Genomic DNA, 26,583 nt, shown 5'->3' on the forward strand with positions numbered 1-26,583 from the left:
GAGTTCTGCTGCAATACGTTGATGACCTTTTGATAGCCACTGAGAATAGGAGCAGCTGCATGCAATGGACGATAAGTCTCCTTAATTTTCTGGGTTTGAATGGGTATCGAGTCTCTCAACAGAAGGCTCAGCTGATTCAGTCACGTGTAACTTACTTGGGGTTTCAGATTTCAGGGGGACAAAGGGAGTTAGGAACAGAACGGAAAGAAACTATCTGCCGTACTCCAGAACCACAGACCATTAAGGAATTACGAACTTTTCTAGGGATGACAGGTTGGTGCCGTCTATGGATTAATAATTATGGACTAATTGTAAAACCCCTATATGACCTCATCAAGAATAACCAATCGAAATTGGTCTGGACGGGGGAAGCACGGGCTGCCTTTAAGAAGCTTAAATTGGAGTTAATGCGAGCACCAGCTTTGGGTCTACCGGACTTGTCTAAACCCTTTTGGTTGTACTCCTATGAGAGACAAGGGATGGCTCTGGGGGTGCTGGCACAGAAGCTGGGCCCCTACAGGAGAGCTGTGGCCTACTTCTCTAAACAACTGGATGAAGTAAGTAAAGGTTGGCCGGGTTGCCTTCGAGCGGTGGCCGCTGTCATCATGAATATACAGGAGGCTCGGAAGTTCACTATGGGACAGAAGATAACCGTGCTGGTATCACACACTGTCTCGGCAGTCTTGGAGCAGAAAGGGGCACACTGGTTATCCCCTCAAAGATTTTTAAAATACCAAGCAATACTGGTGGAGCAAGATGACGTAGAAATTGTGGTTACTAACATTGTGAACCCAGCTTCTTTCCTTAGTAACGCTCCTGACGAGCCAGTGGTCCACGATTGTATCGAAACTATGGAAACTGTGTATTCTAGCCGACCAGATCTCAAGGAGGAGCCCTTGGAAGACGCGGACGAATCATGGTATACTGATGGAAGCAGCTTTGTGAAACAAGGACAACGCAAAGCAGGGTATGCGGTGACGACCACTCAACAGGTAATTGAGTCGAAACCATTACCCCTTGGGACGTCTGCTCAGAAAGCAGAAATAATTGCCCTTACGCGGGCATTGGAACTAGCAGCAGGAAAGAAAGTAAATATCTGGACAGACTCTAAGTATGCATTTGGTGTGGTGCATGCACATGGGGCTATCTGGAAGGAACGAGGATTATTAACGGCCCAAGGAAAACAAATAAAATATGCTGAGGAGATTTTGAAGTTGTTGGAAGCGGTAAAGCACCCAGAGAAGGTGGCTGTTATACATTGCCGGGGACACCAAAAAGGAACCGCTGACTTCGAGGTAGGGAACCGATTGGCTGACCAAGAAGCAAAAAGGGTGGCCGGATTGGCTGAGGCAGAAGCGCTCACTTTAATACCAGACGGTAAAATACAAACTTTAGGTGAAGGACAGGAACCTAGGTACACACAGGAAGATCAAAAGTTAATTGGGGACCTGGGAGGAAAAGCAAGGAGTGATGGATGGGTATACCTGAAAGATAATAGGGTTGTACTACCCTCTAATTTAATATGGCCTATGGTCATGGCAGAACATAATAAGACTCATTGGGGAGCAGACACCTTATATAAAAATCTGAGTCGAGTCTTGGTGGGAAGAAATCTGTATACTACGGTAAAACAAGTAACCCAGCAATGCAGTATTTGTTTGCATCATAACCCTAATACAGAAAATAGGGTAAAGTTCGGAATAATCAGTAAAGGAAACTATCCAGGACAACAATGGCAGATAGATTTTTCAGAACTGCCAAGAAAAGGGGGGTATCGATACTTGTTGGTTTTGACAGATACTTTTTCCGGGTGGCCGGAGGCTTTTCCCTGTCGAACCAACAAGGCAAGAGAAGTGGTTAAGGTTTTACTGAATGAGATAATACCGTGTTTCGGAATTCCGGCAGCAATGTCCTTGGATAGAGGCTCTCATTTTTGTGCGCAAATAGTTCAAGAAGTAAGTAAGGTCTTAGGGGTAGACTGGCAACTCCATACCCCTTACAGACCACAGGCAAGCGGACAAGTGGAAAAGATGAATCATCTAATCAAACAACAAATAGCCAAAATAGGGCAAGAGACTAATTTATCATGGCCTCAGTCTCTCCCTTTGGCTTTACTTAGAATTAGAGTAAAACCACGGACAAAGGAAAATCTAAGCCCTTTTGAAATATTATACGGAAGACCCTATCAGTTTTTGTTCAGCGGGGAGGACCTGACGCAACTGGGGTCGGGATACTTGTATAATTATTTAATAGGACTCCAAAAACAGTTGGATCAAATATCTAAAGTTGTCTCAGGAACCAGGGCTAGAGGGCTGGACCAACCAATCCACCCCTTTAAACCTGGGGATTATGTGTATGTAAAAGCATTTGCAGGTCGCCCTTTGGAAGAAAAGTGGACGGGACCATACCAGGTGCTGCTGACAACACATACCGCCATCAAGATTAAGGAGCAAACGGCCTGGATCCATTATTCGAGAGTGAAGAAAGCTCCAAAAGCCCCCTGGAAAGTAACGCTGGTGAACTGAACTGACGGTGAACTGAACTGACGGTGAACTGAAACTAAAGTTCAGTCAAGCGAAATGAAGACACTATGGTCAGGAGTATTTAGTAATGTAGTTAGCAGAAATTTAGTTAACAGAATTGTTTTATTTCTGTGGCTTATAGTTGTAATTGAGATTCAAGAATTGGAAGGTGCTTCTATGATGATAGAGAATGGTGGGTGGCCTTGGTCTGAAGCCGTAACCACGGAGGATAAGAACATTAATGGAAAGTTAGCAGTTGTGGTTATTTGGCGAACAAATGGTGATCATTTACATGCATTATCAGAATGGCAAAATTTAGGGGAAGGGTGGATACACCAAAGAACTGTAGGGGACGAAATTGAAATAGGGTGCCGAATGATTAATGGAACAGTCCACGAGAAAGCAACGGGGATTTTAGTAAAACCGACTTCCAAAAGTGGCCAACAAGAAGGTTGTATCCGCCCAGGTAAATTAGATTGTTGGTATAATTTTATATTAACACAGACTGTAGCAGTTAACTGTTTTTGGACTAATAATGGTCAAAAGCTCGAGATCAAGGAAGGCGAGAGCCTCATGATAAATTTTACAATATATGCTATACTTCCTACGACAGTGAGACCCCCTATTGCACTTCCTTCCCCTACAACCTATGCCCAAGCCCCAGTCAAGCTGGAACCCAAAATTTATGAAACAGGCCCATATGTAGTAAGGAACACAGGCCAACAACAATTGTTATTTAATCCAGAATGGTCTCTCAAGCGTGTTGAATTGCTAATACAAATTAACATCTCAGCAGTTCAACCAGCCTGTTCTCCTTTCCTAAAGACATCATTAGAAGGCTGGACAATATGGTCACAAAAGCAAGTACACCTCAGGGGCAGAACACAAAGAGACTTAACTGGAATGCTAGGAACAGGATTAGGAGTTTTAAATGGAATTGATTCAGAAATACTAATGAATAAGCTAGCCACAGCAACAAGCGATTTGACAAAACTAAAACAGCCCCTGCAATCATCCTTACTGGCATTGGGAACTAGCCAATGGCAAGTTTCAAAGGTGTTACCAATATGGGAAAAGGCTGAAGACCAGGACCACAGACTAATAATAGATGCACTTAGTATGGCGCAAGGTAATGTATCTTTAGCTCTTAGTTGTATACAGGTACAGTTATGGATGCAGGCAACGGCTGCCTTGATCATTAGGGAAGGAAGTGAAGGCATTTTTCCGGCTGAAGTCCGAAAGATTGTTTGGGACAATGCCAATGATTTTGAAAAGAAGTTCCAATCTTGGTGGACTCTGGTAAATTTTACCTATGATCCCATTATTAACATGGCTACTGCCCTTGTGCTTACTATACGTAATGCTACAGTTTATGTTATCCACCCCATTGTTGCATTAGGGTTAAATCATGAGGAAACAGTGCTCTATCCTTCAGAGCATAGAACCTGGGCCCGGATGAAGAACGGGAAATGGCAGTCTGTGAATCTAGAATCATGTGTTACCCGGGAACAACAAGGATTTATTTGTGAGAGCAACACAATTGATGCTCAGGATGTCTGTCTTGACACTGAGCAAGGTGTTTGCCACTTTGAAATTCATCCAAATACTAGTCAAAAGACTGTGCTTGTATATATTGGTCAAGGCTGTGTGTGTTTAAGAACTGCTTGTGCTTTTGTAGAAGTAGATAAGGAAAACATAACTCTACCTAGCAAAAATCACTCTAACTTTTGTATTTGTAACTTTGTTAGAATCATCGGGTGTGATTTTTTATATTCAGCACCAGTGGTATCCCACCAGTTGATCAAGTCCAACAACACAATGTATCACAAGTTATTACCCACACCTATTGGGATGAACCTCACGCTAGTGAAGCAATTACTTAAACACCAAGACCTGATCAAAATTTTAAAAGGCATTCAGGAAGATGGAGAGAAGACTTTAATCACTGTCCACCATGATACAAAAGAAATAAACAGAGTTTTGCAAAGAGTAAAACAAGACACAGATCATAGCTGGTGGGACAAACTCTTTGGATGGTCGCCAACTGCAACTGGGATTTTGAACACATTGTGTCACCCAATTATTGTTCTATTGATGTTAGTTGGTATAAGTTTAATATTGTCTTTTGTAATACTTGTTTGGAATTGGAAATTGTTACAACGAATGGCAATATTAGCTTCCCTGACGAGAGTACATGGCAAGGTATTGAGGGATACATATCGTAGAGGCTGGGAAGAAGAATTTTTGTATTCGGAAAGGTCTCTACCGACATAGAGGAAATATAGAAACAAACAAAGGTTCTGTATAAGATTAGTAAGGATAACATTTCATGGGGCTTTGAGGAAATATGGAATAAGTTAGCCTCATGGTTACCCAATTTTCAATAGTTAGAACAAGTTTTTACTGATCTGGTTATGTTATTGGTAGTAGGAATATTTGTATGTATGTTACTGCGATACTGCTAATGATAAGGGCATTCAATGCAAAAGAATTTGCATGGGGAAAAGAAAAGGGGGGATTGATTAGGGAAGCTGAGGCGATTCCAGATAAGAAAGGGTTAAGAATGTAACTATTAAAGGAGAACAGAACATTAGGTGTAGGGCAGGAAACAGATGTACGGACAATGTATCTCGAAATAGGACATATACGGGCAATATATCTCGAACAAGACATTGGAATCCAAGATAAGAAAATAATGAGCAGAAGATTCGAAGAAAAAACAATCCTTGTGGTTACGAAGAAAGCTAACTCAGCAGAATCCTGACCAAGGGTGAAAAGTACACTGTGAGGAAGACTTATGGCCTTCCTCTCTGAGACCACCGACCACAGCTCGACGACCCCTGCCCAAGACCACTGAGAGGATCTGCGCAGGCGCAGGACACAAAAAACTGATTAGCATGAGAAGCGAGAGTAGGCGGGGTTAGATAATGAATATGTATAGGCGTTAATAAAATATTAATCACTGTGATGTATAAATTTGGGACGGCTTTTCACTTCGGGATGCACGATAGGCGGAAAGATCCCCCGTGCATCCGGCGCCGTCAATAAAGAATAAATCACTTAAAGAAATTGGATTTATGATCTTTGAATCAATTCCGTTTTGGTTTGTGAGATCAAGCATTACTAGCACTTTTCTTGTCCACAAATAATCCAGATGACACTAAACTATGAAATGCTGTATACCAGCTTCCTAAAATACAAAGTATTTTAATACAAAGTATTAAGAACATTCAAGTTTACTTCTTTCTATGTGTGTTCTCTGTATATTCCTTCTCTTGTTGCTGTCACGTCATCATTAAACACCAAAGGCAAGAATACAAAACTACTTTAGGCATCCACTCCTCATTTCAAATCGACCCCAGTCAAAATCTGGTGCTCTTTATGTAATCCCTACTGAATATACACTGAATGACTAATAGCATATTTTATTGCTAGTGTTGTTAGTGCATCGTTTGCTTTTTGTCAGTTCTGCATATTGTAATTTTCCTCTCTGACATTAGAAATTTATTTCTTTTTTATTTGCTATGTTCTCACAGTGCTCCTTGTCAGCATATTCTCTAACACCTAATTTTGAAAATGTTAATGCAATTGAATGTAGTTGACAGAATGCATACATTTATTCATCAGCATTCTTGTCAGTTGCAACCTTCCATTAAAGTCTCTTCAAGACAGCAGATCTTAATTTTCCTGCTTTCTTCAGATTCTCTCAGGTCATCTATTTCTAACTCTGGTTTCAACATACTCTGAGTAACTTTACTTGATAGCTGCACCTATCATAAACTGTCATTTGTGACTCATCTTTCCACCTATTCTGAAACAGTACATATGTTTGTAAATACATTTGTCGCTTGGACATTTTAATAATGATATGTCCATCCTGCTATGACTTTTTTGTTTGGGGAAAAAGGCCAATTAGCATTTTTGGATTTCCCTCCAGCAAACAGAATTGTCCTGTCACTACACTCCCTGATAAAGTAAAGAGTCCCTTCCCAATTTCCTGTAGGCCCCCTTTAAATACTGGAAGGCCACTGTAAGGTCTCTTTGGATCTTTCTCTGCTCTAGGCTGAACAAACCTAATTCTCAGCCTATCTTCAGAGGCAAGGTGCTCTAGCCTTCCGATCACCTTCAAGTCCCTTCTCTGGACTCACTCAAACAGGTCTATGTCTTTCACATGCTGGGAGCCCCAGAGCTGACCACAGCACTCCAGCTGGGGTCTCATGAGAGCAGAGCAGAGGACAAGAATCAGCTCCTTTGACCTGTTGGCCATGCTTCTTTCGATGCAGCCCAGGATACTATTGTTTTTCTGGGCCAAGTGAATATTGATCACTCACGTAGAGTTTTTCATCTACCAGGACACAGTTTACCTCATATTACAAAGTAATATGCACATGTAGGCATATATTCAGTACAATACTTGTCCATTTTCTGACCTTGAGTTTACAATTCCAATTGGTATGAAGGGATAAACTGCTTTCAAATATCATGCTGCAAATAAAGAAAATATTATAAGCTGTGACTGACTTGAATAGCCTGAATAATTTTAGTTTGAGATGATTAATCATGCAAAACAGTCTAAATAAATACAGCGAACTACCGTCCATGATATCCAGTCTGAAAATAATCAGCCTTTGAATTAGAATGTTCTGAATGATCATGCTCTGAGCACCAAATGGTGGAGCACATTAATTTAATAGGATGTATCTCATTATGTATTATTCTAGGACACTTTTGTAAATGAGATGTTTACCTAAATGAGTTTATCCCTTCTGGTAAGATGAAAACAAATATGCCATATCCTTGGAATTAATTCAGATCATTCAGCATACTAAAGTATGTTTAGAACCCTTCCTCTTGGTGTATGAAATAAAAATTTCCTTTATATGTGAGCAGATATTATAAAGTGATCTTCACAGGAACTAGCTAAAACAATTCTTTACCCTGATGGATAGAAAAACAGCTATATCGTAGTCAAAGTTTTAGCAAATATATACAAATTACACTAGGTTTCAGAATCTGATCATGCAAAACAAAACACTAACGTTAGTCTTCAGTTATGTAAAGATTTGCTTTGTCTAAAATATATTTCTCATATTTTATTCCTACCTGAATTTTTTTATTTTTATTTTTTTAACTCAATAAAATAGTTTTTTTTAAAGGAAGGTAAAATAACAAATACTTAATTTCTCAAACAATCACATGAAAAACATGAGGTTTCTGAGGAGTTTGTTTGCCAGAATTAAATGTATGAAAATGCAATACTTTGTCTGCTAACATATGTAACGTAGTACTTAAAATAGGATAGTCTCCTTCTGGGCAACACAGTGAATTTTGCTAAGTTGCCATAAACAGAAATTGTTTTTCAGACATATCAAATTACAACGTCTTTTGCCAGTTCTTCCCTTCTTCTCTTTATTTCTTGCTTTTTGTTCTCTCTCTCATTGTAGTTCTTCGAGACAATCATAAAAATTATAAACAATATACCACCTCCATAATTTACTATTTTCTAAACCTCCTGAGACATATGATTTTTTTCATTTATTAATGATTCTAAAGAAAGAATACCAACACAAATAATTTTATACTTAGAATTCTTCTATATTTGAATTTTTCAAATTGTCTTACCTTGAAAATCAGGAGGAAATTGCTTTGTTCACATTAAAATTTTGTTCCCAGAAGTCTTTCACTTCTTTTTGGAAATGTTTTCAGTTTTCAGCTTTCCCCACCTAAGAGTCACATAAGTCACATTTTAAAACAAACCTAACAAGGAAATTTTTATACAATTAAATATGCAAACTTTATTATTATTATTGTTGTTGTTGTTGTTGTAGTAAGGGAGAGTAAAAAGTGCAAGGGGAAGGGGCAAAGTAGGGAAGAAGAGGTCCTGAGATAGATCTAGTATCTCATTTTTCTTCACTGACAAAAAATGTCTAGTGGTTGCTTTCCTCTCCTTGAAAGTACATCATATCGTATGAGAACCTCTTAAAGAAAGCTGAAGTTTATGAATAATTATATTTGTTTTCTCTTCAGAGTTGCTCATACCATAAGCATCTTCCTAGACAAATGCTGCCATTTTCTAAAATGCAAGATCTGGTGGGGATAACAGGAAAAAAAAAGAAAGAAAGAAACAAACAAAAGGTCTAAAACCATGAAGAATCTGTTGAAGTCCTTAGTATTTTGCTGTACTTAGAGATATTGTATTACAGTTTTAACTCAATAAGCAATTAAGCACTAAAAATGCATTTATCCTCCAAATAAGAAAAGTATAAGAATTGAGGACATTAAGAATGTTTTGATCAGTGGCTTTGAGGTCACATACTTCATTTAGTTTCACCTGTATTGCCTAAAATCAATAAATCTAAATACCAGGCTAACTTTGGAAGCAAGAGCATTTATCAAACAGGCAAAATAGCTTTTTGCTTTATAATCATCTAGAAGTCTGGTGGAGACAAAAACTACTAAAAAGAAAAAAAAGGAATTATTTTTATATAATTATGAGAGAACAATGTAATGAGGTGTAGAGATAAACTAGTTCATGATGTGCTATGGAAAATTATTTTACAAAAAGTTATTTTCACTTTAAATTGAGAAATTATTTTGCAATGAGATGTACTATATAAAATGATTTGGAAAAGGATCTCTGGAGAAGTTAATTTGCAATAAGATACTTTGAAGCAGAGTTATTATAAATGAAGATTGTATAATTGGTGAAAGAACAAAGGAAAAATCACTAGGCAAAGTGATGCAAGCACACAAGAATCTGATTTATTCAAAAGTTAGAGAAATTAGAGTCTCAGTTTGTAGCTGAAAAAGGAATGCAACAAAAGAGAATGTAGATCTTATAAAATTTTGGAGAAAGTAGAAAGAACAGTTGTATTAACTGAATTTCAATTTACATTGACCACAAATTATTTTTGAAAAAGAAGACAACCTAGTGTTAATCATGTACATATGACCCTGTCTAGACATGTATCTTTGTGGAAAATATGTCTTTTGATATTTCCTTCTCCAAATAACATGTATTTGTTATCCTTGTTGAAGATTCAGAAGGCACCAAAAACACAGCTTGCTTCACGTAGAGGCAGTAAAGACTGGAGGGGAAGATTCTTTTGAAATTGTTTTCAAAGGATGTGATGGTGCTATAATTTTTTGTTTATTTTCTATCTGCAGTTTCCTAATAAATGTGCAGAAATCCACACAAGAACCCTGCAGTTCAATTCTTTGTATTAGCTCTGGAAATAAAACCTTTCTACTGACATCTTAGATTTTGATTCAGCTATGAAGTGACCTAGTTAATCTAATTCTGTCATATGTATTGTTTCTTTGTTCTTTATATTCACAATTGTAATTGTAAATAAATGTAATTACAAAGTATGTAATCACATTTGACATTTTTTCTTTGTAGTTTTATAAAGCTAATGTTAAAATGATGTCTTTTTAATATCAAATACCTCACAAAACAATTTTTGCACTATTAAGCCAATCTTAGACTCTGTCATGCAAGGTGGATACCTCAACATTGTCTAAACCTATATGAGTTTGTTGACACTACACAAAATGTCACAAAAGCAACGAAACAAAGATTTTTCAGGTGTTGATCACATTCTTTCTAGGTTCATTGACTTTTCTATTTTCATTAATGAAGACCTTTTTTTTTTTTAAGTACAGAGTGCTTTTTATTAGAAATGTGTTTGCAGATGAAATAGAAGGAGTTCACAGATGAACTAGGAGGAGTGGCTGACTCACGAGGGCTGCACGGCAATTGAGTAGGAACTTAATAGGCTGAAGAGGTGGGCTAACAAGTAACTCATGAAATTCAACAGGAAGTGCAAAATCCTGCACCTAGGAAGGAACAGCTCCTGGCATTAGGACATCCTTAGGGCCACCCAGCTGGAGAGCAGCTTGACAGAAAAAGACCTAGGAGTCCTGGTAGGCACCAAGTTGAACACGAGTCATCGATATGCCCTTGATGCTAAGAAGGCTAACAGTATTTTGGGCTGCCTTAGGCTAAGTATCGCCAGCAGGACGAGATTATCCATCCAGTCTGTATAGCACTGGTAAGGCCACTCCTGGAGTACTGTGTCCAATTCTGGGACCCCAGTACAAAAGAGACATGGACACATTGGCAAGAGTACAACAGAAGGCCACATAGGTAATCATGGGACTGGAGTACCTCTCCTACAAGGAGAGGCTGAGAGAGCTGAGGCTGTTCAGCGTGGTGAAGAAAAGGCTCAGGGTGGAATCTCATCAATGTGTATAAATACACCAAGGAAGGTGTAAAGGGGACGGAGCCTGGCTCTTGTCAGTTGTGCCCATTGCCAGGGCAAGAGGCAATGGGCACAAACTGGAATACGAGAGGTTCCCTCTAAAGATTAGGATGCACTTCTCTACTGTGCGGGTGACAGAGCACCAGCACAGATTGCCCAGTGAGGCTGAGAAGTCTCGCTCCTTGGAGATCTTCAAAAGCCATTTGGACATGGTTCTGGGCAAGCTGGCATCCCTCTTTGAGCAGAGAGGCCTCGACCAGGTGACCTCTAGAGGTCCCTTCCATACTCATCTATGCTGAGATTTTGTGCATTTGAATCTATATATTTTTGCCAAGTTCTTCTGTCATTCAGTCTTCAACTACGTACTACAGTCAGTTTATACTCATTAAGAAAAACTGCTTGTTTAAATCTAGGTTTTCTTCATTTGGTATATCAGCACCTATTACTTCTGTAAGTAATCATTAACACACATTCATTTCCAAAGACTCTAAAGAGACCTATTTTTATATTGCTTTTGATTAATTCTAAAGGCATATTTCTGTCTTAGAGTACTGGAATGTTTTCATTTGCAAGAAGTCTCAGTGTAATCAGTGGAAACAGATAAAAGAAAGTCTATTATTTAGTATGAGCAAGGATTGCAAAGCCAAGGTGAGACAAATTGAGCAATTATTCTCAGAAACAAAATCTAAAATACATACAACATTAGCAATTGATTTTAAATATTCTTCTTAATATTAAAAATAACAAATGGAAAAGTAGGAGTCTTCCTAAAAGGATAGGTTTTTCGTTTGTTTGTTTGTTTTTTGCACATTACATCTTCTTCAAAAGATCTTTTTTAAACTATATTTCTGACCAAAATAGAATTTTCCAACCATAAAAATCCTGACATGACCTTAAATACAGTATTGCAACTGTGACAATAGTATATGTGCAAACAACTACCAAAGGCAATAAAGTAAGCCACTAATATAAATTGTTTTAAAATGGCATATAGGTAAGTATTTGGAAAAAGAAATATTATGTGGAGTAGAAATGCTAAATCATGGAAAGGATATGTGGTAAATGCCAACTTGCAGAGCTAAAAGATTTACTGAAAAATCTAAATGCAACTTTATTTTTCCATAGAGCAAGATGAACCTATTACCAAATTCCATGCCAAATCTTATGGATTGTCATGATAAAGTGATAATAAATTGACATTTATTGTGCCAAGTCATTGAATGGGTTTTCTGCTTTCCTACACAAGATGTATTAAATTCTGTTAGTATCTCCCCATCTTTTTACAAACACAGCTGGCAGATGTTTACGTCATATAGACCTGAACTGTAATACCGAAATCATGTATTTATATATAAGCACTAAGCACTTCTACTTTGCAAATCACACAATCTTTGCAAAATTGGAAATCTTGAGTTTCAATGTTGATATTGGGGTGGTTTTCCTTTGGTGGGCAGCCGAGCTCCACCACAGCCGCTCTCTCACTCCCCCTCCTCAAAGAGAAAGGGGGAGAAAATATGATACAAAGGGCTCAAGGATTGAGATAAGGATGGGGAGATCGCTTAACAATTATTGTGATGGGCAAAACAGACTCAGCATAGGGAGATAGTAAGATTTATTGCCTATTACTAACAAGTTAGACAAGTGAGAAACAAAGGAAAGAAACCAAAAACGCCTTCCCCCCATCTGACCTCTTCCACCTACTCCCCCCAAGCAGCACAGGGGAACGGGGAATGGGGGCTGTGGTCAGTCTACAGCACTTCGTCTCCACCACTCCTTCTCGGTCCCTCTCTGCCCCTGCTCCCCGTGGGGTCCCTCCCACGGGATGCCGTCCTTCCTGAACTGAGCCTGCGGGAGCTGCCCACAGGCAGCAGCTCTTCAAGAACTGCTCCCACATGGCTCCGTACCACGGGGTCTATCCATCCCCCAGGAGCAAACTGCTCCAGCACGGGTCCCCCACGGGTGGGCGGCAGCTCCCCAAGGCCCCCTGCTCCTGCGTGGGCTCCTCTCCACAGGCTGCAGCTCCGGCCCGGGGCCTGCTCCTGCGGGGGCTCTCCATGGGCCGCAGCCTCCTCCAGGCCACATCCACCTGCTCCACCGGGGGCTCCTCCACGGGGGGGGCTGCAGTGTGGAGATCTGCTCCACGTGGGACCCATGGGCTGCAGGGGGACAGCCTGCTCCACCAAGGGCCTCTCCACAGGCCGCAGGGGAACTGCTGCTGCCTGCTTGGAGCGCCTCCTGCCCTCCTGCTGCATTCACCAGGGGGGCTGCAGGGCTGCTTCTCACTCCTCTCTTTTCCAGCTGCTGTTGCACAGCAGCGTTTGTTGTTGTTGTTGTTGTTTGGTTGGTTTGGTTTGGTTTGGTTTGGTTGTTTTGTTTTTCCCCCCTTTCTTAAACATGCTCTCACAGAGGCATAAACAACAACTCTTATTGGCCCAGCTCTGGCCAGCAGCATGGACTTTATCTCACATTCTTCTCACAGAAGCCATCCCTATGGCTCCCCGCTACCAAAGCCTTGCCATGTAAACCCACTACAGATATGTAATGCCTAATAATATGTGTGTATATATGTATATGTGTATGTGTGTGCATATGTACTTATAGGTCAATTTTGCAGGGCATTGCCTCAAAAAAGTAGTTGCAGAAATGAATATGCCTTAAGCAGATTAAAAAAAAAAAAAAAAAAAGTTGTTTATCTCTCACATCAACGGTGTTGTATGTACTACTGAATAGTGAACACAAGCATGTAAATTAATTTTCTTTAAATATAAGTCATTTTGATATTATAATTTTAATTCTTATCTTAGTTGCAGTTTGTGATATTGGAGACAGGTCAGCAAAAAACATGGCTATTAAGATGAGAGGAATAGAATGCTGTTATACTAAGAACAAAGTACAAGGGCTTGACTTCTTTAGAAAGCAAACTGTCAATATGAGAGTGAATGTTTATCATTCATAAGCACTTTGAATGGAAAAAAAATCCAAGATTAATTAAAAAAAAACAAAATCACATGCTAAATAATAAATAAGTGTACATTGCTAGCCAAAGAAAATTAAAAGATTTATTGCCATCAGACTAATAAGGCACAGAATATCATTCAGTTGTGAGGTCATAAACAATGAGTGGAAAAGTAGTAGAAGTGAACTACTTTTGATACCGTGAGTAACTTGAGGGAGGACTGCAATGACGACGCAGGAATTCACTTTCAGTCATGTCTTCTCATGACTGTAATATAGTTGTTTATTGCAACTTATTCCTTATTGTTTATAGTTGCATCACTTATTAATATTTGTGAATGCAGTGGAGGAGAACATTTGCTACTTAAATGTCTGATGAAGTGTACGGAAACTATTTGGTTTGTGAAGCTTGAAGGCAGTGTATCTGCTGTTGCAGCTTCTTCTAGCTTCTCTTCTGTGAATTACCCAGGTTTCTGAGCCAACCGTGAGTCCCTCTGCAAGCATGCAGCTAACCTAAAGGTTTTTCCGTAATGGTAATGCCTCAAAATAAGAAGGTGGTGAAGAAAATTTTCAGAAATTTTCCTTCCTCAAATAAAATAGATCCCGGTTATATGCTCTAGCACAAATCCATATATTGCAAAATTATTTCGAGTACGAAAACCTCAGCAGGGGTTTAGAATGCAAAGAATTTTCACTGCATTTTGTGGTACTCAAAAATGGAGCTTTTTTTCATCTAAATGAACTAAAAATCTGAAAAAGTAAATCTGACAGGTCGGATAACCCAACATGCCAAGTCTGAAACACTACTAACTGGCCGAATACTACTTCTGAGCCATGGAGGGTTGAGAAAAACTTTACAAGAAGATGTTCTTGAAATTCCTGTTTTTCTTCCAGTGCATTCTAATATCTGAATTCTCTCCTATGGGATCTCATCTGTTAGAATATAATGGAAGGAAAACATATAACCTCTCTGGAGGTAGTTAGCAAAGATATACAAAAAATCAATGACTCCAGAGAGCGCACTCACATCAGAAAGAATTGTTTCCCTATTTCATTAAATGAGCCTACTAAAGCAAGAAAGGAAGGGATGTAGCTTTGCAGATATTTCACACTTCTTCATTTAAAAGAAATGAAGAAAATGAACTTTCATTCACTAACTTTCTCCATTGTCTTAAACAATATATACTCTCTATATGACTCTTGAAATCAGCTTCAGCTATTTTTTGCAAAATTTATTTTCATAAGAAATTGAAAGGATGGGCTTCTGATATATGATACCATTTTTCAGCATCTCTGGAGTCACATTACTGGATGACATGGCTTTATATGAAATCAAGATTATCCTGAGACTGCTAAAACTTACATTTCTTTCCCTGTGAGTTGAATTAAGAATGTCAAGCAAATAAGAGAATTATTTCTCATGCATCAGTTCACATACTCACTTTGTAAAGAATATTCCTAGCTCCCCTGATTCAATGAATTCCAGCTACAAGATGATTTATTATTTCAGGCCTTTTTTGTAGCCTTATTCATTTTTTATTGTGAGTATTCATTGTCCTTATGTTAATCCAAGTAGTCTGTTTGCTGCAGATTGACTCTGAACACCTAATGTTAAAGTGGTAGAGGTCATAAGATGAACAAATAAGCAGAATCAAGAGTATATGCAACTCAAATAGACAAATAGGGATCTGCTACTCTTCCACTGTTTATACTATCCACACCTCTTACTAAGCACTCAGTAGATGCTTTGGAAGGAATGGAGGAAAGGGCAATTCAGTTGACATTTCCAGTATCAGATGAGATTGCTGTGTTAAGAAATGTGAAAGTAGGATTGTATCATTTCCTACCTTTTCAAATATTGTTTCCCTGTGATCAAGATTTATTTTGACTTATTCTATGGCAGGTATTAGCACATTGTTCCATGTTTACATCTAACTGCAGCCACTACATCAGAGTTCACAGTATGTGTAAGTACACATCTGGTTTAGAAGTTGTATGAAAAATATACTCATTAGTGTGTTGAATGGTGAACTACACTCTAAATGTTGGTCAACATTTCCACTCACAATCTATGTATTTGGGTAACCACAGTGTCAGTATGGAAACAGCCACAAAACTCTTGATTATGATTAAAACTTTTCACTTTAGCCAGCTAAAAATATGTAATGAGACTTGATCTTAATCAGGGAGTGGAGGGTTGTTGTTTTTGTTGTTGTTGGCGGTTTGATTTTGTTATTGAGTTTTCGGGGGTTGGGGGGGGTGGGCGGGAAAGGGGAAGTGCATGTCTAGTAAAGAATTGGTGAGTTGATGACATATTTTGGCCTTAGGGACACCTTCTTCACCGTGCTGCTACCATCCCTTCAGCTATTCTTCCATCAGGCAAAGTCACAGCTTATTTTCCCTGGCAACCACAGCGTCTGGCAGAGACATAGCATACATGTCCCTGTTTGGTGTATCCCTAATAGATATGCCCAGAGATGTACTAAGGAGTTTTTTCAACTTCATTACCATTAATGTTTTCAGTAGTGGAAACTCAGGCATGAGAAAGAATGCAACTGTGCCATATAAATGAATGTATGCTTGCTGCATGAATACTCCTTCAATTTTACTTCCTTAATGTTTGTCTCTCTTTAATTTCTCTTAGCTGTCCATTATAATTCTTATCTGGGAATAATAAATATGGAGAACATGCTGTTTTTATTTCAGCTGGTAAAGTGTTTCTCCTCTGGTTCTTGCTAAAAAAAAAAAAAAAAGTGAACTTTTCTAAACACACACATAAACACACTTCTCTAAACCCAGATCTCCTAGAAATACTAGCTTTTCAAAAGGATAACATTTCCAATTACAATTATGGTACTAAATAAAACGATCAGGCAACTGTTCCCTGGTCCCAAGGCCTTCTGGTACGGTACAAATTTTACCAATGCCAGTAAACTCTCCCTCCTCTATCAAGAATGATTCTGATCCCATGCAACCTCATGAACTAGGCATTTTATAAAGCTTGGAGATTGCTAGTTGTCATGCGGCAAAACTAGGTCATGGATGATAACGGCTAAAAAACATGGATGATTGTGTTTGGATTCATGTTCTGTCTTTATTCATTTTACTAGCATAAGTGTAACCTTCATATCAGTATATAGCCCATGTTGGTAAATATAGAAAGGAAGGAGGAGCAAACATACCTCTTAAAAAAAAAAAAAAAGTATGAAGACAATCAAGAGATGCAGAAGGGCAGTTATAATGAGAGCAACAGTTATCACCAGTTTAATGAGGGCATGCACTGTCTGAAAGCATTCCCTTAATTAGAATTTCTAGCATGTAGTTACTGCTAGCAGGCAGAAAGACAGGTAAAATTAGCATAGTTATGTTAAGATTTGTTGATCAGAAAAGTATTATCTCTGTCACCCTGAAAAATGATCAGCAAGATTGGCTGGAAAATATATCAGTCATTACCTTTCAAACGGAATATTCTGATTTCCTAAGGTATGCCAGTAAGAAGTACATGCAGGTCTTATTCTTAGTGACCACCTTCTAAATTTTCTCTGCTGTATACTGAAGTGGAAATAGAGTTGGTCTGAGGTAAAGGGTTCTTTGAATATTTCCAAGCATTGGTGTATTACAGTAAAAAGGCATATGCTAACACAAGATGATACTTAATTAGAAGCAGGATTAGAGATGTCTTCCATGGTTTGCCTATGCAAATCATGAAAATAAAAGGAATTACAATAAACTGTGGATTATGTGGGTTTTCTTTTATCTTCTCCATATGGAAGGAAAATTATTGCATTTTTCCACTATTAATAATGCTGGCATTTTGATTTATGGTTAAATAATAGCATTGTTGCAGGGTATCTTAGAAAAATATTAGATTCTTTTCAGAGAAAATATGTGGAAGCAGAGTTTGTTTCCATCAAATGTACGCCTTCTTGTTTCTTTGTTTCTTTGTAGATGGAGACTGAAATGAAAACTGGAGATCAAACAGGAGATTCCAAAATATGTTGCTATAATATGTGAACACTTAGTCTTGGATTTATAAAACCAAATGTACAGATGTACTTTTCAGCAAGTAACTTTCAGCTCTCGTTAGAGTCAAAGGTACAGACTCTTCTGGAGAATATTTCATCTCATGCTAATAAACATTTCTAAATTCACTCTAAGTTTACTAAATTATGTCTAGTTTAGAGTAGAAAGAAGATTAATCATTTTTAATAGGGTTTACTAAAGGGACCTTAGAATGACTAACTTAGATTTTTACTTTTTTACATTTTTACCTTGGGCATCTGCATTTAGTCAGATGAGTCCTATCCGTGTTATTTTTAGACCTTCTTAGTGATTGGCTTGGGTCTGGCTGGGATGGAGTTAACTTTCCTTGCAGCAGCCCATATATTGTTGTGCTCTGCACTTGTAGCTAGAACAGCATTGGTTTCACACCAGTGTTTTGTCTATTTTTGAGCAGTGCTGGCACAGCACCAGGACTCCCTCCAATCCCCCAAAAGCCAGTAGGCTGGGGGTGGGCAAGAGGTGGGGAGGGGACATCACCAGGGCAGTGGACCTAAACCAACCAAAGGGATGTTCCACGCCATAAGAGGTCACACTCAACAATAAAAGCTGGGGAAGGGGTAAGAGAAAGGGGGTGACTCTCGTTATGAAGATGTCTGTCGTTCCAAACAACTGCTACATGTATTGAGGTCCTGCTTCCCAGGACATGGCCAAACATCACTTGCTGATGGGGAGTATAATTATTTTCTCTCTTTGCTTCTGCATGGCCTGTTTGTTTGTTTGTTTTGTAGTTTTTGTTTTGTTTTGTTTTCTCTTTCTTTCCCCTTTAATTAGAACATCCTTATCTCAACCCATGAGTCTTTTACTTTCCCATCATACTTTCTCCCCTGACTCTCTCTTTGAGAAGGGGGAGTGAGAAAGGGGAACTGGTGAAGTTAGTTGTCCATGAGGGTGAAACCATAACAGCGATGCTGAAAGAAATTAATTTGTGGAAAAGTGACACTACTTTTTTTTTTGTTTGTTTATATTTTCATCTGCCAAAGTGAGTTTGATGATGCAGGAGTTTTTGAGAGGATCACCTAACTGTGATAGATGCTGTGATTTAACTAGAGTGGGTGAAGCTCTTTTGCAAATATTCTTACAGTTACATTAGAGGTAAAGCCAGCATTTCTGGAAAACAGAACCTCTACTGCTGCTTGGAAATTTGTTTTTACACAATCTGAAGCTTCATTGTGACTTCAGTGATTGCAAGCTGAGAACTGAACAGGATTGAGATTTAATAGTTGTTCCTATTTTTAACACAGTGCTAGTTCCCAGTAAACACAAGAACATACATTTCATTCTATGTTTAGTGTTGTGCTTCCTAGATAGATCAGATAGAGTTCTAGCTCATTTTTATAGGAACATCTAATTATGATAAAATTCAAAGGAAAGTAGTGAAATGATCAGAAAGCTAGAAAAAATGACATGGATTAAGATTAAAAGTGTAGGAGTGTTTAGGGAAAGGAAGCTGAGGGCTAAACATGCTAACAGTTTTCAGATGGATAAAGGCATCAGCAAAGAGATAGAGAAGAAACTTCTCTGATCTATTTCTACTGAAAATAGATAAAGAAATTACAGGTTTAAACTGCACCAAGAAAGAGTTAGTTTAGAGATTACAATATGATAATGTACCAGAATGGGTGGTTCAGCACTGCTTTAAGAGGTAAGACAAATTCTATCATAAGTGTATATATGTCTTCTAAAGTGCGTTTGTAATTTGTTTGTTGAGAGTGACACAGATCAGAGTTGATAAAACACTGTGGAAGTTAAATGATCCTTAAAATACTTGTCCAGGCTTATTTTTCCATAATTTTAGTGTATTTCTCTTGAGACTCTCTGGAACCGTCAGTTTCTTTTTCTCCTGTTGTGCTCCATTTCTGTTTTCATCTACCTTGTTTTACCTCAAAACTCAAAGAAAGTTCCTTCCCTCTCATCTCTCTTCTGACTCAGGCCCTGTCAATTGCCAATATACTCTCCACAGACCACATACTGGATCTTTTGTCAACATTTGCTGCCAGTGCATTTTTATCTTTCCTGAATTTCTGTAACTATAACTGGGGGAAGTCCTTAACACAATGAAATCCCTAAGTCTCGCTCTTGACTTTAATATGGTCAGAGTTATGTTTAGTATATTTTTTAATATATGCTTGAATTTATCAGAAATGTATCACCACAGCAATCAGCCCCTGAAACAGCTCACCATAAGTCTCATAGCTTATCACTAGTGGGCCTGGTTTGGTCCCTTTCCCCCTTCAAATCTAGTTTAAAGACCTATCAGTCAGCCCTGCTAACTCCTGGGCAAAAATCCTTTTCCCCCTCAGAGAAAGGTGCTCCCTGTCAGGAGTCTGTAGGCCCAGTGCCATGTAGACCTTCCCATGATCAAAAAAGATGAAACCGTGTTAGTAGCACCAGCCTCAGAGTCACATATTGATCAGCTTGGTCTGCCTAGTCCTTCCAATATTGTTCCCCGCTACTAGAAGGATGGAGGCAAACACTACCTGTGCACCTGATCCTTCAAACAATCACCCCAAAGCCATAAAGTCCCTTTTGATTGCTCTTTGGCTTCTCTTTGCCACCTCATCACTGCAACTTGAAAAACCAATAAAGGGTAATAACCAGTGGGACATACCAGGTGAGTGACTCTCCAAGCAACGTCTCTTACCTGCTCAACCTGCTTCCACTCCCCCATCTCTTAGATCCCCTCCCTCTGCAGCGAGGGGGTAGGGGAACCTTTGTTTCTTGTGCAGTAGCAGTGGCTGGCTGGGGAACCTGCCTCAGAGATGGCAGTGCCCTACCCCACCAATCTCATTCTCTGACTCCCTGATGCTCCTCCTCCTCCTAGTATACCCACCTCCTCCCAAAGCTGCCACCACGCAAAGCAGTTCTTCAACCTGGTCACATCTCGTGCAGCAGTGCTTGTTGTTTGTGCGTAGGACACACCCGGCAGCCTGACACCTGGGTGGCAGCATGGTCCCCATGCAGCTGTCTGGGAGGCTGCATCAGCTGTGGTGGGTGCTGAGCTCTGTGAGGCCACGGCCTTCTGCCAGGTGGATACTATCACTCCCTGGTTGAGCTGGCCAAGCTTCAGCGCCTTCTCTGCTTGCCGTGCCAAAACAGAGCAGGCATCAGTCTCAGGTATCAATTTCCTTTTAGAATCATTCATAAAAAGATGAAGGTACAGATGCTTGGTACAACTATCGTTTGCAACACTTCTATGTCTTGTTTTAAAATTAGCTTTCACTTTCTCTGCCTTGCAAAACTGATAAATAGACTGTCTAATTTACAGGTATAACAGTATTTAGTAGTTTCTATAGTTGCTCTGTTCTAAAAGTTTCACATGGAGAATTGTTCCAATTGTTCCATGGAGCATTGTTCGTGTTCCCTAATGCTGTACTTCCTCTTTAACTTACATACATCTTTCTGAAGTATTTTGCTCTTGAATTTCCTATTTGTTTTAATTTGTATGTTTACTCTTCTGCACTTTCTTCATCTTTTTAATCCACCTTGTTATGCTGATTGGTTTTACCTTGGCAATTGATTTTTTTTTCCACCATGATTAGTGAATATAAATCAACATGAACAGCAGTTCCGCATAAAATATAATTTCTTGAATAAATATATTCTTATCAATTTTTACTAACTTGTAGCCCTTTAAATCTATCAGGAGACTCTTAAAAATCAAAGAAATATTATAGTAGTATGCCTGCCTACAAGAAAACAAATAACAACAAAAACATAAACTATCCCTGGAAGTTAAAAACAGGAAGCAAACAAACTCCTTGGGGGAAGTCCTTGCCACAATGAAATCCCTAAAAATCTTGCTCTTGACTTTAATAGGGTCAGAGTTGTGTTTACTATATTTTTTTAGTATATGCTTGAATTTATCAGAAGTGTATCACCACAACAATCAGCCCCTGAAACAGCTCACCCAGGAATGTGGTGATAATTTAGATTTAATTAATTCTAAATAGAAAGCTACATCTTACAGAGAAGATGTAGATTTGGTCAGAAGTTAGCATATGGTGTTCTACAGCCTTTATTTTCTATGGAATCAGAATAAATTATCAATAACAGGGCTACTGCTTTATAAACTTGTGATTCAATATCATGTTTACTTGATTTTATGAGGAGGTACAAAGCAATACTGTTTAGTAATGCTGTAAGTATGTGGAAAACTTAGTACCAAAAAAAATTACATACAAAGAGTAATTTATAGTATTGAAATTAATGAATGGACATAAATTCCCTTTTGGCAGGCTTTGGTGAGTTCTTCCAGAGATTAATTACTGTAATTAAATATAAGTAGAGCTGATTCCCACAGAATATCCATGTAAGTGTTAGACTTCAACAAAGGACACTGGATACTTATGAAATGCAGGCTTAATACAGTAGATTTACACACACCACAAACTTCCTTTCCTTCTGTTAGTCTTACAGACTATGTTGCCAGCTTGTCTGCTAAGTAATGCTGCCTGTTTCTTCTAATTTATTATTTATTTTTATTACAAGTGATTAATGATTTTGTCTTCTTTAAATGAAAAAGAAGAAAAATAATGGATCTGCTGGTCTTTCCTTGTTGCAGTATGTACATAAATAATATTTGTCTGCCTCTGGGGTGGACAGGGTTTAAGAGTGGGCATTGCACCACAAAGCTAGTAGTACTACCTTCTTTAAAAGTTTCTTAGGAGGGTTGAACCCTAATTTAGAAAAAATGGGGGTAATATTTTGTCATCATGTTAACAAAAAAAAAACAGTAGGATTCTTTTTTTTTCCTGTGTTTTGAACAAAATGAATATACTTGACTACGGACAATTTTTTCAAAGATTACAATTCATTTGTTTGAACATTATATTGATGCTTTCTGTCCTTTTGTTTTTAGTTTACTAGATTAGAGCTCATAAATAATAAAACTATTAACAGTTTGAGTATACATAAAAATAAATAAATAGATCAGGCTTTCCAAGAAGATTTAACTCATTTTATTATGCTATTGTTCCCTTATGAGGGAGTCTTTACAACAAAAGATATGAGGAACTTTAATTGCCTTGGAGTCATTTGGTCAGTATTACTTCACTTAGAAACATAGCCTATAACTGTTTTAGGCTTAGAGAAAAGTGTTATTAAATTGAATTTTTACATAATACATTAATTCCTAATAAAATCTCTAGTATAATCATAACCTAAGAATACTTTTTCACAGACAAAAAAAGATTTTATTCTCCATGAATCTTGTAGAGCACTAAAGCTTGGGGAATCTAGAATGACAAAGAAGATAATGACATCAGAGAAAATCAGTCACACTAAAATCACTGTCCTGTGGATTTTCCAGCAGGCACTTTGATATATAATAGTTCTTCTACCTATTAATCTTCCAATTTTTATTTTTCTCCCCTGGAAATTTCATTACGTATGCATCATATAAGGAAGAAAAGAAAACTAATGATCTTTTTAACTTTGAATTTGTTGTGGAGCTTCTAATACTGTACTGTACAATATGTTCATGATCTTCAAAGGAAACAGGCAGCAAGAAGGAAGTTTGGGAAACTCCTGCAAGCAAACAGAGAAATAAAACTACTTGGTTTAATAGATTTAATAAAAGATGTGTGTCTGAGAAGCAGATCAAATTCTTAGACACTTTTTTTCAAACCTGTATTCATCTCCTTTTTCTCCATTTTAGATACTGAGACAATATATATATATATTTATTTTTTTTCTGTTAACCTCTTTGTATCAGCTGTTTCAGATTATTATATTGACTTACATACTCCAAATTCACAGGCTTTTCTGTTAGATATCTTCAGAGGCTTACACCAGTTCTATTTTGTTTTTCCCATTCTTCCAACAACAGCTGGTTACTTCAAGAATGCTATCACCAGCAGTGAAACTATATTCAAGCAAAATATGTCAAGATATGCTATCTGAAAACATAACCTCCTATTAACTCTCCTGTCAATATTATACAGGGTCACGAGGTTAACCCTGGTGCCAAAATTAATAAGAATATGAATGAGGAGCAAAATGATGTGGACATCTTCCTAAATTAGAAAAGAAACTGAAATAATATGTCAAAAGTAAGAAAAAGGTCTATTTAATTTACAGGTCAAACTGAAACAAAAGCAGTTTCAATGTCAGGAACATTCTCTCTTGCTGAAATAGTAGATCTTGCTAAAAATCCCCAGTTTATGTGACCTGTTCTACAACCTTGAACTGTACTTCAGTGTTTTTCAAATGTATCATTTGGATTGAGATGACAGAATTGCACTGGTACTTCTGAGAAGTTCTAAGGCAAACGTCTGTCTGATGAATAGAAATAAATAAATAAATAAATAAATTATAGGCTGTTTACTTTGTAGAAGGCCTAGCAAGTGGTTGGGTATTTGTCCATCCCTTCATCCTGTCAACACTGAGCATTCTCATTGGTCCTGACCACACATGAGAGCCAAGCCTTGATTTGACTAGACATGGATCCAGATAAGCTGCAGATCATGAGAAAAGCAGGAAAGACATTTGATCTATTACTACAATACATGCATATTGTGACAGATGTTGCTGTGGTCCAAAATCTCCTTTGTTTTGCAGGAAAAGCATATTCTGCTAAGTGATGTCTTTTATTCACAAGGGTTCTCTTATATTCTCATTTGAAGCTATGCTGGAATAGAATAGTGGGGTACTGCTGGAGACCTGTTTAGTACTTATCAGAATCTGTGGACAAAATAGCACAGCATTCTTCTGAGCTGAATTTTCTTCTGGATTGGCCCGTTCTTTGATTTTTCTCTCCTCTTGTCTACTGTGACAACATAGATTCAACACTTCTGCAAGAGTTTTCCCCCCTTAGACTGCCCAGTTTTTGAAGCATGCTGGTCTAAAGTCCATAAGACAAGGTTGGACATCTCTTCTTCCATCAGACAAAAGGCCATCAGGGTTGGACTCAGACATGACAGCTGAAGGACGTCATGCTCACAGACAGAGCTGTTGTTTTTTGTACTTACATACTGATGTCTGTAATGCAGGACAGAGCTTCCCAACACTAAAAGGTGGAAAGCTAGGGTATCAGTCTGACCCATATGTCAAACACTTCTTCCTGCACTGCACTTATATAGAAGTGACATTGCCTTGGTAACATGGATATAACAAATCACAGAATATCCTGAGTTGGAAGGAAGCCACAAGAATCATTGATTCCAACTCCTGTTGGCACATGCAAACACCCCAAAATTGAACCATGTATCTAAGAGTGTTGTCCAAATGCTTCTTGAACTCCATCAGGCTTGGTGCCATGACCACTTCACTGGGGAGCCTGTTCCAGTGCCCAACCACCTTCTCAAAGAACCATTTCCTAATCGTGAACTTTCCCTGTCATAAATTCATTCAATTCCCTCAGGTCCAATAGTGCTGGTCACCACAGAGAAGAGATCAGTGCCTGCCCTTCCGTGTCCTCTCATGAGGAAGCTGCAGGCTGCCATGAAGTCATCTCTCAGTCTCCTCTTCTCTAGGCTGAACAAAGTGACTGTATTGGGTTTATGTGGCAAGGTTTTGGTAATGGGGGGCTGCAGGGGTAACCTTTCTGAGAAGAATCCAGGAGTTGCTGCATGTTAGATAAAAGCCAGTTTCAGCTAGATCCAAAAGGGACCCGCTGCTAGCCAGAGCTGAGCCAGTAAGTGACCCTGGTTGGGCCTGTGAGAGTAGGTTTAAGAAAGGGGAAAGAAAAAAAACCACCAACAACAACAATAACAACAAAGAACTACTGCACAACAGCAGCTGGGAGAGAGGAATGAGAAAATGAGAGAGAATCAGCCCTGCAGTCCCCCAGGTCAGTGCACAAGGTAGGCAGGAGGTGCTCCAGGCACGCAGCAGCAGTTCCCCTGCAGCCTGTGGAGAGGCCCCTGGTGGAGCAGGCTGTCCCCCTGCAGCCCATGGGTCCCACACGGAGCAGATCTCCACACTGCAGGGAGAGGGAGAGGGAGAGGGAGAGGGAGAGGCGGGAAGAAGGGAAGGGAAGGGAAGGGAAGGGAAGGGAAGGGAAGGGAAGGGAAGGGAAGGGAAGGGAAGGGAAGGGAAGGGAAGGGAAGGGAAGGGAAGGGAAGGGAAGGGAAGGGAAGGGAAGGGAAGGGAAGGGAAGGGAAGGGAAGGGAAGGGAAGGGAAGGGAAGGGAAGGGAAGGGAAGGGAAGGGAAGGGAAGGGAAGGGAAGGGAAGGGAAGGGAAGGGAAGGGAAGGGAAGGGAAGGGAAGGGAAGGGAAGGGAAGGGAAGGGAAGGGAAGGGAAGGGAAGGGAAGGGAAGGGAAGGGAAGGGAAGGGAAGGGAAAGTTATTTGTTTTCTGATTTAAAGTTTCTGGCATTAAAAGCAGAAGACCCCTGTGCTCAAGAGCCAAGTTGACCATTCAGTTTAAGTGACTGAATATTACAACTTCTACAACCTCAAACCACGCTAGTTTGTTCTGCAATTTCCACAGTGTCAAAAACTGTTAGACAGAATCTCTCTCCTCCTTTCTTCTCATGGCTCTATGGAGTTGCAGTGACTTATTCCCCTACCACTGGGTTTATTGATCTGTGGTATACTTTCCAGATCCAGGACAGTGGAGCATGGTGTAGACAGATGCCATAGCCAGCAGCTAAAAGAAACCTCATTCCTTGAGTATGCAGGTACTTCTGATGTGCCCCAGATTACCATGCTCTACCATGTCCCCAAACTAGATAAACAGACTGTCCAGAGCTGAGAACAGTGTGGCTTCTTCAGAGTTCTGTTCTTTAGCTGTGACAAAACAAGTAAACAAGCATTTAATTTGAAGCCAGCTTAAGGAAT

At 39.0% G+C, this 26,583-nt stretch overlaps 2 long non-coding RNA genes across 2 annotated transcripts in view; both read left to right on the plus strand.

Annotated features, from left to right (window-relative positions):
• LOC136789032 (uncharacterized) overlaps nucleotides 1-26,583 on the plus strand; it is a 761,292-nt gene that overhangs the window by 678,622 nt on the left and 56,087 nt on the right. The gene's annotated exons all lie outside the window — the stretch shown is intronic.
• LOC106043743 (uncharacterized) lies at nucleotides 12,237-17,856 on the plus strand. Its single transcript, XR_001211849.3, has 3 exons — nucleotides 12,237-14,011; nucleotides 15,645-15,708; nucleotides 17,690-17,856. It is a non-coding gene; the product is annotated as an uncharacterized lncRNA (long non-coding RNA).

This window comes from Anser cygnoides, chromosome Z, assembly GCF_040182565.1.
Source record: "Anser cygnoides isolate HZ-2024a breed goose chromosome Z, Taihu_goose_T2T_genome, whole genome shotgun sequence".
In the NCBI taxonomy this organism is placed as follows: Eukaryota; Metazoa; Chordata; class Aves; order Anseriformes; family Anatidae; genus Anser; species Anser cygnoides.